The following is a 13,995-nucleotide window of genomic DNA, read 5'->3' on the forward strand; positions in this document are numbered from 1 at the left end:
TTGGGAACTTTTCTGCTAGTATTTCTTTATATTAGTTTTTGTCCTCTTACTCTGTCTTTCTTCTCTGGGAATTCCTAATTCATATGTTTGTACACTTGGTATTGTCCCATAGGTTCCTCATACTTTCATCATGCTTTTTCAGTCTTTTTCTTGTTGTTCCTCTAGATGGGTAATTTCAAATTACCTGTCATCATGTTCACTAATTCTTTTTCTGTATGATTGAGTCTGTTGTTGAAGCCCTGTATTGAATTTTTTACTTCTGTCTTCTTACTTTTCAGCTATAGGATATCTGTTTGGTCCTTTTTTTATGGAATATAATATTTAAACTAAACTAATTTTTTAATGAATTGTTTTCCTAATTATATTTTGTGGTTTATTTGTGTTTTCTACATCTCATTGGACTTATTGAAAATGATTATCTTGAATTCTTTTTCCCTGCGCTGGCAGGACTGCTCTGAGAGAGCAGCCAAGAGGAACTGGAACTAAGTGGGAGCTCCCTTTTAGGATCATCAGCCAAGACAAATGACTGTTACCTGAGGCATTAGTGTACATGATTTCTTCCAGGCCCCTTTGTAGATGTTTTTGATACAGGATGATGGAGCTATTTCCATGTCTGGAGCTGGGACCATTATTGGCAAGTCTGTCATGTGGGCTTGATTCTACTCTCTCAAAATGGCCTTCTTAGGTCTTGGGTGTCACTAGTGTTCACAACCCCCTACTCGAGTCCCAAAGTTTCAACTAGGGCACTTTTTGTTTTCTTGGATAACTAGAAAATTATTGTTGCTGTGGGGGTATCTGTCTGAGGGACCTCCTATTCTCTCATGTAGGGTATTGAAGAACAAGAATAGGAGAGAAAATATTTAAAGACTTTAAGAAGATAGGTTAAAAATTCCCAAATTTTATGAAAGACATGAAGCTTAGTGAACTCTAAACACAATAAATTTGAAGAAAACAATACTTGGGAACATCATAGTAAAGCTGCTAAAAACCAAAAATTATACTTTATTTGAAATTGGGTGAAGTGTTAGGGAGACAGCATAATGTCCTATATGAACATAATTAAGAAAGATGAGTAAATAGTACAAGGTAGTGTTTAAGTACATGGTCTTTAGAGTCTCCCTCTATCAACTGCTGCTACTTATTAATTTTATGACTTTGAGCCCATTTATTTTCTTTGAGCATCATTTTATTTCTTTATACAATTGTGATAATAATGAAAATAAAACCACTTATATGGCTGATATACAGATTAAATAATATATGCAAAACTCTTATCAAACACTTAGTAGTAGCTAAATAAATAATAGCTATTGTTACTTTTCTTTTTCTGAGTGTCTTTTGGCTAGCTTGTACCTCTTCTAAATCCTCACCATTGTGAATAATTTTTCTTTCTCATAATACCTTTATCTGGGTTTAATATCAGTGTTCAAGGGCCTTATACAAGAGTTGAGGTGCTTTCCTGTTTTCTGTGGTCCAATTTTTATAACATAGCCCTCAAAAGATTTTTAAAGGTTTATTAAATTTTATATTTAAATATATTTGGGCCTGGTAATGTATGTGTGTGTGTGTGTGTGTGTGTGCACGCGTGCGTATGTGTGTGTATGTTTATATAAATTTCTAACCACATATGTGATATCTTTATTTATAATTGTCGAATCAGAGTTTCTAGTTCTTCTCAGGCAAGTTGTATTTTTCTACAAAATTGTTCATATTATTTCACTTGTAAAACAACTTGAACATTTAAGTCAAATTAGCATGAAGTATTTCATAGTATTCAGTAATCACTTTAAATGTCCAAATAGATTTGTTTTTTCTTTTTAATTTTATTTATTTATATCTTCTTTTTTATAATGAAAATTCCCAGAGATTTTTCTACTTTGTCATTTAAAAAAAACAACACTTAATTTTGTTGACTGTTTACATTTTTGTTTTTCATTTCCCTTATGCTCAGTATTATTGTTACGTTTCAGCTTTTACATTTTTTGGTTTTACTTTTTTGTAACTTTTCTAACGTCTTGATAATTTTAATCTTGTCTTTTGTTTTTAGCATATTAACTTAAAGTTGTACTTTGCTCCCTGAGACTGTTTAGCTGCATTGCATGAGTTTTGATATGTAGTCATGCATCTCGTAATGGCAGGGATACATTCTGAGAAATCCATTGTTAGGTGATTTCATCATTGTGTGAGCATCATGGAGTGTACTTAGATAAACATAGATGGTATGGCCTATATACACCTATGCTGTATGGTATAGTTTTTTGCTCATAAGTTATAATTAATACAGTGAATGGAGCTTGCAAGACTGGAAGTTGCTCTGAGAAAGTTAGTGAGTGAGTGGTTAATGAATGTGAAGGCCTAGGACATCACTGTATGCTACTGTAGACTTTATAAACACTGTACACTTAGACTACACTAAATTTATAAAACTTTTATATTTCTTCAATAATAAATTAACCCTACTTACTGTTAAGTGTTTTACTTTATAAACATATTTTTTAACTTTTTGAATTTTTTGTAATAACACTTAGCTTAAAGCTCACATAAATTGTATTGCTGTACAAAGTATTTTTTCTTTGCATCTTTGTTCTATATTTTTTCCATTTAATTTTTTTTAACTTTTTAAACTTTGCTAAAAACTAACAAAAATGCGCACATTAGCCAAGGTCTACACAGGGTGAGGATCATCCATATCACTGTCCTTCACCTCTACTTCTTGTCCCACTGGAAGGTCTTCTGGCATAATAACGTGTGTGGAGCTGTCATCTCCTGTGATAAAAATTCCTTCTTCTGAAATAGTCCCTGAAGGACCTGCCTGATGCTGTTTTACAGTTATATGAGGTTTTATCAGTTTTGGAAAAGATTTGTCATCATTTCAGATATTGCTTTTTTGTCTTTATTTTTCATTCTCAAATACTTATTAGATATGTTAGAGTTTTTTATTTTGTCATTTATGTCTCCTAATCTTTTTAAAAAATATTTTCTATCTCTGTTTTATGGTAGGTAAATTCCTTGGAATTATTTTTCAGTTCAGTAATCCTCCCTTTAGCTCCATTTAATATGATACATTCTCACTTCAGATACTAATTTTAATGACAATTTTATTTCTATAAATCTCTGTATATTTATCAAATCTGCCTTTTTCATACATTCTTTTTTTATTTTGGCCCTTAGATTAGTTCCCTAAGATTGTGCCCTATTTTGAACTTAATGCTTATATTTCATTTAAAGTTTTTCATCTGCTGACTCATTTATGGATGAACCTTTCTTCGGGTTTGATATTTTTGATATATGAGCTCTTTTTCATTGGTGTTTGCATTTTCTGTGAGACTCCCACATGACCTGAGTTGTTGAAGGTATCCTGCTAAAGTGGATTTGTTTCTTCTAGGTATTCCAGATCTATTAGGAGGTTGCCATTCTCAGTGATTACAGTTCTTGCAAACTTTACTTGTACCCCTAAATTTCTCAGGTTGTTACTGAGCTGATGATTCTCCTGGGAGGCTTGTGGTAGAATCATAGTAATGCCAAATACCCTAGCTCTATCTTCTTGATTTCTAAATTCCTTTCTTATGAAACATTTTAAAACTTTTATGTATATGATGTTTATGTATTCATACAGAAATGTTTCTATAGGACCTTTATATTTTAATAGAAACATTTCTGTGTGAATATAGTCTGACATTTTAAAGAAAACTCTTTCCTGTTTCTTTGGCTTGAATGCCTTTTGTATACCTTTATATTTTAATAGAAACATTTCTATCTGAATATAGCCTGGCATTTTAAAGGAAACTCTTTCCTATTCCTTTGCCTTTTCTCCAAGGCATTTCTGGCTAACTCTCTCCTTCATTTCTTTTGGGTCTTCACTTGAATGTGATCTTTCCATAATTTCTTTGCTGGTCCCCCTATCTAAAATTTCAGCCCCAACTCCCAATCCCATCATTTACTTTTCCCTTCCCCTGCTTTATTTTAATTCCTTAGCACAGATAATTGTCTGTCATTCTGTATATTTATTATCAGACATCCACAACAAATATATATAATCTCCATGAGATCAGAAATTTCCATCTGTTTTGTTCACTCCTAAGTCACCACCACTTGGAACAATGCCTGTCACATAGTAAGTACTCAATAAGCATTTTAGAATAAATGAATGAAATATCCAATGGTTGTATATTGTGTGCCTTGTCCTGAAATAGGTGGTGATGACAAAAAAGAAAGAAAATAAACCAGATTCTAGCCCTCATGAAGACGATGGTCTTGTAGGGAACATAGACTATTAAAATCACAGTTTATCACCTGTGATTGACAAAGTCTGTGAATTCAGATGAACTCTTGATGAGCTTATTGGTACCAGGTAGATATTCCCTGAGAAGTATGGGGATGGGGTGATTACTTTTGTTATGCAGTGCATCTCATACTTGTTCTGTCTGAATATTGACCAAATAATACACACACACATATACATACACAGAAAACATAATGATTTAGACAGAAAACAGTTTTAATGAGGGATCTCACATAAGTTTGACCAAATTAGTAAGAATACTGTAAGCAACTAAGTATGAAAATAGAATTTCCAGTGAAGTATTTTTGGTACCAGTTTTTTCTTCCAGGGTTGGTAGCCACTGTCTGATGAGCACAAAATGCAAAAAATTGGCCTAACTCTACATTCTGCTGCCCTGTAATTGTACCTAAAGAGCAAGAACACATTTGCCTTTTATACTTCTGCAAGTAGTACATAGAAAAGGATATGCTGTTACTTTATTATAGTAAATAATAAGGTTCATGGCTATATTTACAAAGGTTGAGTTTTCAGCATGTGAAATGATGTGAAGAATGTTAAATCTCTAATATGTGTTTAATGTACATTTCAGTTGATTTTTCTCCAACTATAATAGTAGCAATTATTTTATTTATATGAGGGGAAGGCTACATCACCTAAGGGAAAAGCTAATAGATTTCTTGGCAGTTTTTGTATCATGTTGAAATCTTTTTCCATTTCTAACTGCTGTGAAATTGTCGCTACTCTGTCTTACACATTTTTTTTAATTTATTAACCCTAACACCTACTTACTTTTTTCTGCATTTAAGCCCTTATTTCATCTATGTTTTCCTACCTAAAATGTATTATCCTGGTTACTTGATGAAGTTATAACTCGATCTTGGTGCAGACACTGGCTGGCCAAGGTAAAGGAACTAATCGATAGTGAGCCCTTTCTCCTAAATGCCATAGATAATGCTAATAGCTACTTGTATACATATAATCTCATTAAGTTATCATAAAAACATAAAATTTTATATAATATAAAAATTTTATATTATATAAAATCCCCTCATTTTAAATGATTAATTTGAATATTAGAGATGGTATGTATGTTTACCTAGGACACATACCTAGTAAGCTTTAACTCAAACCCAAAACTTCTAATTGAAAGTGGTTGCCGTTGTTGTGATTCCATTGCTTTTTCTAGATACTATACCTTCATCCTACCTAGAATTGCTTTTGAAGTTTTTCTACCTTGCCTTTGATTGAATGGAATTTACAATAAAAGATTTTCTGCATCATCAAGGCTTCCACAGAGTTCAAATGAAAACACGTTTTAGGGGTAGCTGTTAGCTGCCTAGTTTTATAGTCTCTTGATTGAAAGCTACTGCTCTAAATTTACTGCTCATATTTTTGAACCCATACATCTGACAAATACTTATTAAGTGTTGACTGTGTGTCAGGCACTAAACTAGACCCTGGGTATAGAGTTTAGTGAATAAAGTAATGTGGCCTCTATGGAGTATACAATCTAGTGGGAAAGAAAGAGATAATAAACACATAAGCCAATAATCACACCAATAATTTAAACTGTCATATATGCCACAAAAGAATAAAATAGTGGAGGTATCTGTCTCAGGAACTATAGCTAGAAGAAGTTTTTTAGAGAAAGTATAAGAACAACATAATTGGTTAGGAACTGCAGAACTCTTTCAGTGAACTCTGTGTAACAGCTTCTTCCATACCATGTATCTGTTAACAGGTAGGATTTGGATGACTCACCCTTGTCCAATGTGGGGCCAAACTAACGAGGCTTTCTAACCTGGTGTTAACATTTGAGACTCAAATCCTCATATTTTAAGTTTGTACTGATTAAGAGGAAAAATAGGTAGAAAAACCATAAGAAAATAGATTGGAAGATTAGTCCTTTAAAGATTGGAAATAACTTGTTTACGAATGTGATTCCTTAATTTTTTATGCAGTATGAATTTTCTCAATCATCAAGAATACAAGCTAACACAATTCATGCAACATTCCTTTAGCCAATATTTAAGGCCTACCTACCACATATTATGGACTGTGCTAAGTAAAAACTACAGATGTAATGGTGAATAAGATACAAATGCTTGTCCCCAAGTTTACAGTCTTATGTAAAAGACAATTCCAGTGCAATAAAATGATTATTATGACAGATTTAGACACAGGATATCAGATTCTGGAGGAGATAATATCTAAACTAAGACCCCAGGGATGTATACAAGCAGGCCAGTAAAATTTTCACATTTTCTGAGAATAAATCATTGATTTCAATAGCCATAACTTCAAGTTGAGAATATTTTGAAAATATAATTTTTAATATTTTCTAAATTTTAGGTTCTTAAATACATTTTTTAATTTGCTCTAAAACTTTTATTTTAAAAGTTGTGAAGTTTAAGTAAAGTCATAAAAACCCAACAGCTATTTTCTCTAGAATATGCTGTGAAGTGTGGATTATAGGACAATTAGAATTATTAACACTCAGTGTATTGTAGGTCAGGTTTCTACTTGAAAGTTCAAATTCATCATGTTTATACATGAAATTTGATATTAAATTGTTTCATTTTAAGTGGTAGCCATTAATACTAGAAAATTCAAATTTTGCCGTTTTTGTAAATAAGCTTTAGTTTTTCATGGATTTTGTAGCTTTATTACAGCTGATCTGACCTAAGGTCTAGACAGATTAACTGTGCCCTTGGGTTAACGGTGTTTATCATATGATTTCCTTTTCCTTCCTTATTGCACTTTATCTGTTTCCATTTCACAGTGTTGATAAATAGATAACTGTGCTCCTCATACTTCCTCTTTCTTATAGGCAGATAGCTTTTCAAAATGAAGGGCCAGACCTAGCTCAGTAATTTACAAAATGAGCATAAGTTTTTCAAGCCTACTTGAAAATTTATAGTTCTCACTCTTCATAGGACTTTCTGTTGAGAGAAACCACAGAAGCCAGGCACTTCAATTTTCAAAAGTAAAATTGGCTTTATTGATGAATAAAGTGTACATTTTGTAATAACCGTATAATAATGATACAACATCCAGCTCTGTAGTGGGTCCAGAAGGACTAAATACATATTAAATAAAATAAAATTATTTTGGATTACATAGTCTTCTCTCAAAGTATCAAATTTAAATGTAAAGCACGTAAAATAGTCCTGTGGATGCTTCCTCAGTCATGGTTGAAATTGTTTTTGTTTAAATTTAGGTTTAGAGCTCCTTTATGGAGTCACTGTACCCACAGGCCCAGGTGAGATCCTTGTTAGTACTCTAAGTGAATTAGCAAGTAGATTTATCAATGGCTTTAGGGGCATCTCTAACGAGGCCCAACTGGTATGAAGAGAAGATGAACTATTTCTGTATTCTGTAACATAGAATTGGACCTATCCCACTGGAGAACACAGCTGTGCCAACCTAGAAGTAAAAAGAACTACAAACAAACAAACACTCTATAGTATATCTGCATCTGGAATGGTGCTAATAGTAACTTCACCCAATGTGACTGAAACAACTCTAGCAATTACATGATCTGTGTGGGAATCTGAAGACACACCACTTAACAACTCAGGATCTGTGCTGTCCTTTAAATCAAAACACAAATAAGGACTAGAACAACATCAGTATGCATCCATTTCTGTCTTCCCAGCCATAAGAAAAAAACTGACTAACATTTTTTTTACTTAGAGTTGCAAACCTCATATATAAGGCTCTGGTCATCCGCAGGATCTCCTTAGAATACATAAAAAGGTGATAAGTGCCTACATGTGATTGCTAAGACCATCACACGGCACCTTGGTCCAATTCCAGTTGAGTAATTATATTCATTTTGTCCTTATTTTCCTTTTCCTGATTGTTTCAGTTAAATGTGGAAAATGATCCTTCATTTTTCACCCAGGGAAGTTCGGCAGTATTGCTGCACGTATTATTTAGACTCTACTGCCTTTCTTTTCAGTCATAGGAATGGGGCTTAAAAGTGCTAGTTAGAATTGTTATTGTGGCTATTACTATTGTTGCAGTGTTTCCTGATTCAGAAATGTTCTGTGAACATCGAGCACATGACTGGCTTTTGGATGAGCTGCTGGACTATAGGTGATGTCTTGAACAAGCCTTCTTTATCTCCTTACTCCTTGCCTAGCTTAGTCCCTTAGCTTAAAGGGACAGACATGCTTTCCCTTTTCATACAACTATGATAGTACTAATAGTTCCCTTTTATCAAATGCTTACTTCATGGCTGGCACTGTGCTAGTTCCTTTATATGGCTATAACATATAACCTGCATAGACAACCTCATAGGGTGAGTAACATGATCACCATTTTACAGACAGAAAATTTAAATTGCTTAGGATCACAAAACTAAAGATGGAGAGATGGAATTTGATTCCAGGTTTGTCTGATGGCAAAAGCTAAGTGCTTAACTACCACCCTACCTCATAACTCTACTGCTTCCCAGAACTCTGAGCCCCAGTCTATGGATCATTGATCACACAAATAGCTTCTTAGCTTCTCTTAGTGTCTGTCACGACTTCACACAGGTTGACCCCATTGACCTCATGTTGGAATCATCCTGCAGCACTGGCCTCAGAAGGGCAATGCTGATTATGTTTACAGGCCAGCAGGAAACTGAACTGCTATTGAGAGAATCTCTGTGTTGAATCATTTTATCTGCATAACAAAAGTGGTTTGCGCTATCTTCTTTTCTTTCCCTGGTGGTGTTGTGATAACAGTGTCTTTTAGCAGGATTAACCAGTAACTAACTTACTTGCTTTGGTTTCCAATAAATAACGGCAGCCTGTTAATAATTGTGCATGTGTTTTATGTGGCCTCAGATAAACTGAGACAATCTTACATATCTGCATTCCAGATTGGGTCACTATTCCTTCATACTTAATCTCCTGTTATGTAACTGTCCATTAACAAAAAATAGATCACATAAGGAAAAAACTTAAATATTTAATTTGCTAGTGCATTAATAAGTGACACTAATACACATGACTTTTTATTGTTACCTAAAGATAAGTGTTTGCTCAGAAATATAAAAAATAAACCTGGTGTATGTTTTCTTGCTTTAAAATGTACCAAATCTGTCACAAATGCTTTGAACTGTATTGTGTTTACATCTTTATGTGAGCTGGGTCTAAACATTTTTTAGTGTTTTTAAATTGTGAGCTCAATGAGGGTAAGGTGTGACCCAATTTATCTGTTAGCACATTGCAATGCCAAACACAGCACCATGCAGGTAGTAGATGCTCACTGAATGTGATTGAATTAGTGAGTAAGTTAGGCTGTACTAGGTTGAAGAGATTTGCAGTCCTAAATTATTCTTGCCATCATTTCACTCTGCATAATAAGTAAAGAAGTTTTACTAAGATGATTAAAAATGTGTTATTGAATTACTTGTGTAGATTCCAAAGCATTGGGACAAAAAAGACCCTGGCTATGCCCCTTTGAGGAAGCAGTGAGGGTGTTTCTCACTGTAGGCACAGTTACTGGGTTTTATTTGTGGCTGAATTAATTTATTTCTCTTAGGAAGATTACATTTATGAATTCCATATAGCATTTTATAACTTTTTCCTTTTACCCCTACCCTGCCTACTATTATTTTTTCCTATTATAAAAGTCATGCTTATTGTAGAGAATTAACTATATATGAAAGTAAAAAGAAAAAATTAAAATCATCCAAAATCTTATTATCCAGATATAATCACTCTTAATTCTTTGTTTTGTTCTTTGTTTTTTCTTATTCACATAATTTCATACTGTCCATGTAATTGGTACCCTACATGTTTATATAATATTTTAGCATCATAATACTATAAATTTGCATTTTTCCATAAAATTTAAAATATTCTTTAAAGTACCTTGTTAAGTTTTGCCAAATATTCCTTTATATAGATATGCTATGCCTTATTTATTTTTCTATTAGATATTTAGGTTGCTTATAGTTTTTTACTATCATAAAAATTACCTTTTTTACATAAATTTCTGTTGGTTTTCTATTATGTTTGATTCCTGGGACTAAAATTACTGAGTAAAAACTTTGAGTTCTTGATACATAGTACTCAGTGGGTTTCTAGAAAGTCTTTTGTAATCCACATTCCCATCAGAAGTATACGAAGATGCTGTTTTATTGAGCCATCATCAAAATTATTACCTCTATATACTTTTAAGCAAGTATTATAAGTAGACTTACTGACTATAATGTGTTGCTGTCATCGACTGTGCTCAGAAGAACTACATAAATTAAACATGTCAGTTTGCTTTCAAAAAGAATTTTTTTGTTTGTTTTTGAGATGGAGCCTCTCTCTTGTCCCCCAGGCTGGAGTGCAATAGTGTAATCTCGGGCTAGTCTGGAACTCCTGACCTCAGGTGATCAGCCCACCTCAGCCTCCCATAGTGCTGGGATTACAGGCGTGAGCCACCGCGCCTGGCTAGAACTAGGAAATATTTTTAAGAGTACTAGTAGTTCCCAGGCTGCATTTTGCAATACAGTTTCCGCCTAAATCCAAATGTTTTTCAGGTCTAATTGTAAACTGCTACTTTTGTTTAATGTGGACTTACATAGTCTTCTGTATCAATACCTACTTCGCTGGCAGTTTTGTCAAAGTGTGTTGGGTTGAGGCATTTTGCATTATATCCGATGTGGTGTTAGCATTCCTTCTTGTAGCAATCAATTTGATTTCTATTTGCTGTTGTAACTCAAAGTTAACGAGCATTCAAAGTTTACTTTCATTTATTCATGCATTTTTTTGTGGACTGCTCTACAAAAGCATCTTTCTTCCTCAACAACATGCTATCCAAACTGAGTGCAGATGAATCTGAGTAGTTTCATTTTAGAGAGCAGCAGTCATATTTGTATTAGGAAGGCAATAGTCTTGGAAGAATACCAAAAAAAAAAAAAAAAATCATTTTAAAGTGTTTGCCTCGTCCTCTAGTGAAAGCATTTGCGTTTCAGAGGCCATGGTGAGTCAGAGTCCCTTATGATACACTGTGCTTATGATACACTGCTAAGGGACTCTGTGTGTGTGTGTGTGTGTGTGTGTGTATGTATATGTGTGTGTGTGTGTGTGTATATATATTCAGATATATGAAATATCCTATAGGGAAAATATTGATAAAAATAATTTGCCTCTTTATACACTGAAACTTTTCCTACTTCTCTGCAGGAATTGTTACAACATAAATACTGGTTCCAACTTAGTAAATTAATTTTTACTTATATGATATATTTCTTTTACATTTCAGAATTGATAAATTGCAAGTTTGTGCCCCATAGCTGCACAGGTATGTATATGAATTACCTATAACTATGTCAATCTATGTATTAACTAACAAGTTATAATATTTTTATGTATTAAAATTGCTTATAGACTCCATAATGTAAACATGTTAGTTCTTGATTACTTACAGATAATGACAGCTTCAAAGGATAGTACATTTCATACATATATTTTATTTTATTCTATTGTAAGAATCAAGTAAACATTTCTAAGATTTGATGAGGCAGAATAATTTTAATTACAAAGCATTCATCTGGTGAAGAGATTATTTTATGGAATTGTACTATTAAAGTGAATGGTGATGTGGAGTCAGACCATTGCAAAACCACAGTTTTGCCATTATTGTTTTATTTAAACTTTTTTTTTTTTTTTTTTGCTGCTTTTGAGTTTATTTTCTGTGATGGTTGCTTTAGGTATGGAGTGGTTGCAGATGTACTGTCTGCTCCACTGTCTCAAGCACTAGACGAAAGGGGAAAAAAAAATGTTTGCACCTGTTTAAAATCTTAACCATGCGGTGTTGTGGTTCCTGGGCAACAGGCAGGAATTCTCAAAAGCTTGGTTGCACCTGCTCAATTGTTGCTTGCAGCTGTGTCATATGAGTGAGAGCACAGAGAAGCTTGTTAGCAGTGTGCTTGTGCTCTTACGTATTTTGTGTACTCTGAGTCTGAAAGATTCTTACTTGATGTAGACCTTGAACTGTTACATTTGTTTATTCTAAAACTCATTGGTTTTAGCTTCTAAATATTTTCTTTAAATCCTCTGTTTTATGACTCAAATTTTTTTTTAGTAGCTGTTGACTGCCCTAGATAATGTGTATGCCAACTTCTCAAAAGAATACCTGGGAGAGTAGATCTCTTCAGATAACTGGGTTGATAATAATTTTTGTCCTGGTAGAGACATTTTGTGTTTGGCTCAATTTCACCGTGTTGGCAGCCCCACTGTGTGAGGCTGGATGTAGTTATTGATCCATTTAGCTGAACAGATTTGAAAGCATTTGGCTATCAGTGGACACATGGGGCATATTCAGAAAATTTAAGGGTATATTGTAAGATAATTTCTTAATTCGTGCACGTGTTTCTGTTGCTTTTGGGGTAGAAGTGAGAGAAAAAAAGTGAAGATTAAATAGTAATTCTAAAAAAGGGGCTAAAATCCAGATGTAGATTTTATGGAATATTATTCTTTAATTTAACAAATGCTAGATGCTTGGTATTTTTTCACAAATGTTACTGGTAATGATATTAAATTTATTTTAGTTATGGCTTTGTATGTTTTCTGACAGATATCTATATTTTTGATATAGACAAGCTATTATAGATTGTATATTTTACTAATAGGCAAAGTTCTATAAATGCAATAAAAAGCTGCAACTCAATGTTTAAGATATTTAATTAATTTATTCAGTAGGCTCAAATTTCTAATATTGGAAACATTCAAATGACTTGCATTAGTCTCCTTAATGTATTCTTTTAAATGCTGAGGAGTTTCCGTTGGTATTTAGTAACATAAATCTGAAGTCTTAGAGTTGGTGTATCTTTTCCTTTTATTGGCCCATTTGGAATCCTTTTTTGTATTTTTAACAAATCACTTTGGTATGAATTTAACTAACGTCTTTGAAAGTAGGAAACACAGTACAAAGGTAAGTAGAGGATTGCCACAGCCTCTTATACAATGCCTTGTACATAGTAGTTGATCAGTAAATGTTGAATGAATGCATTTATGAATAAAACATTTCTGGAGTTGTATTAGAAATAGAGGGATTGTGTCCTAAAATCTTATTACTTATTATACAGTTTAGATGAGTCTTGATGGACTTACTTTAGTTCTCATTCTGCCAGTTACATAGATATGAGAATACTGATAAATCTGTCCTTAAAATGAGAAATTAATGTATAAGAATTGATCCTCTTTGACTATTTTAATGAAGAATTGAAGTAACACTATTTGCAATGTGTTTTAAACTAACTTTTACTTACTAGAAGAAGTCTGTATGTTATTCCCATTATATACATAAGGCTGAGGCATTAATGGCTAAGTTACTTGTCACCTTGGAAATACTTTGCAGCATAAAAATAAACAAATCTTCTATGTTATATGGTTAATGCCTCGTCTTTCCTGAGCACTGGCTTATGCTCTCTCCCTCCCTATCTCCACCTCACTAAAACACAAAAATAAAATGTGTGTTTAATTCCTTTGGGTCAGTTAAGATCAGAATATTAAAAAATCTGTAATTATTTTTCTAAGCAAAAGTAGTGGACCCTGTGTTTACTGTATACATATTTATAATTATGGTCTCTATGACTCACTAAATTTTAACTATAAATAGAGGTAAAGCCAAGCAAGAGTAGAGTCAAAATAGAGCAGTTAAGACTTGCTTTAGATAGATGATTCTAATGTTCCATTTTGTGTGGCGTAAGCCCGTCACAT

At 33.2% G+C, this 13,995-nt stretch overlaps 1 protein-coding gene and 1 pseudogene across 8 annotated transcripts in view; one reads left to right on the forward strand and one right to left on the reverse strand.

Annotated features, from left to right (window-relative positions):
- Positions 1-13,995, forward strand: part of ZBTB20 (zinc finger and BTB domain containing 20) — a 787,576-nt gene that overhangs the window by 189,822 nt on the left and 583,759 nt on the right. For all 8 annotated transcript variants that reach the window (XM_058437478.1, XM_058437477.1, XM_058437476.1 and 5 more), the window contains one exon: positions 11,537-11,575. The gene's annotated coding sequence lies outside the window, so the exon portion shown is untranslated. The remainder of the gene's footprint in view (positions 1-11,536; positions 11,576-13,995) is intronic.
- Positions 1-13,995, reverse strand: part of LOC116467418 (Y-box-binding protein 1-like) — an 87,449-nt pseudogene that overhangs the window by 17,435 nt on the left and 56,019 nt on the right.

The sequence above is a fragment of the Hylobates moloch genome, unplaced genomic scaffold (assembly GCF_009828535.3).
Source record: "Hylobates moloch isolate HMO894 unplaced genomic scaffold, HMol_V3 SCAFFOLD_4, whole genome shotgun sequence".
Taxonomy (NCBI): Eukaryota; Metazoa; Chordata; class Mammalia; order Primates; family Hylobatidae; genus Hylobates; species Hylobates moloch.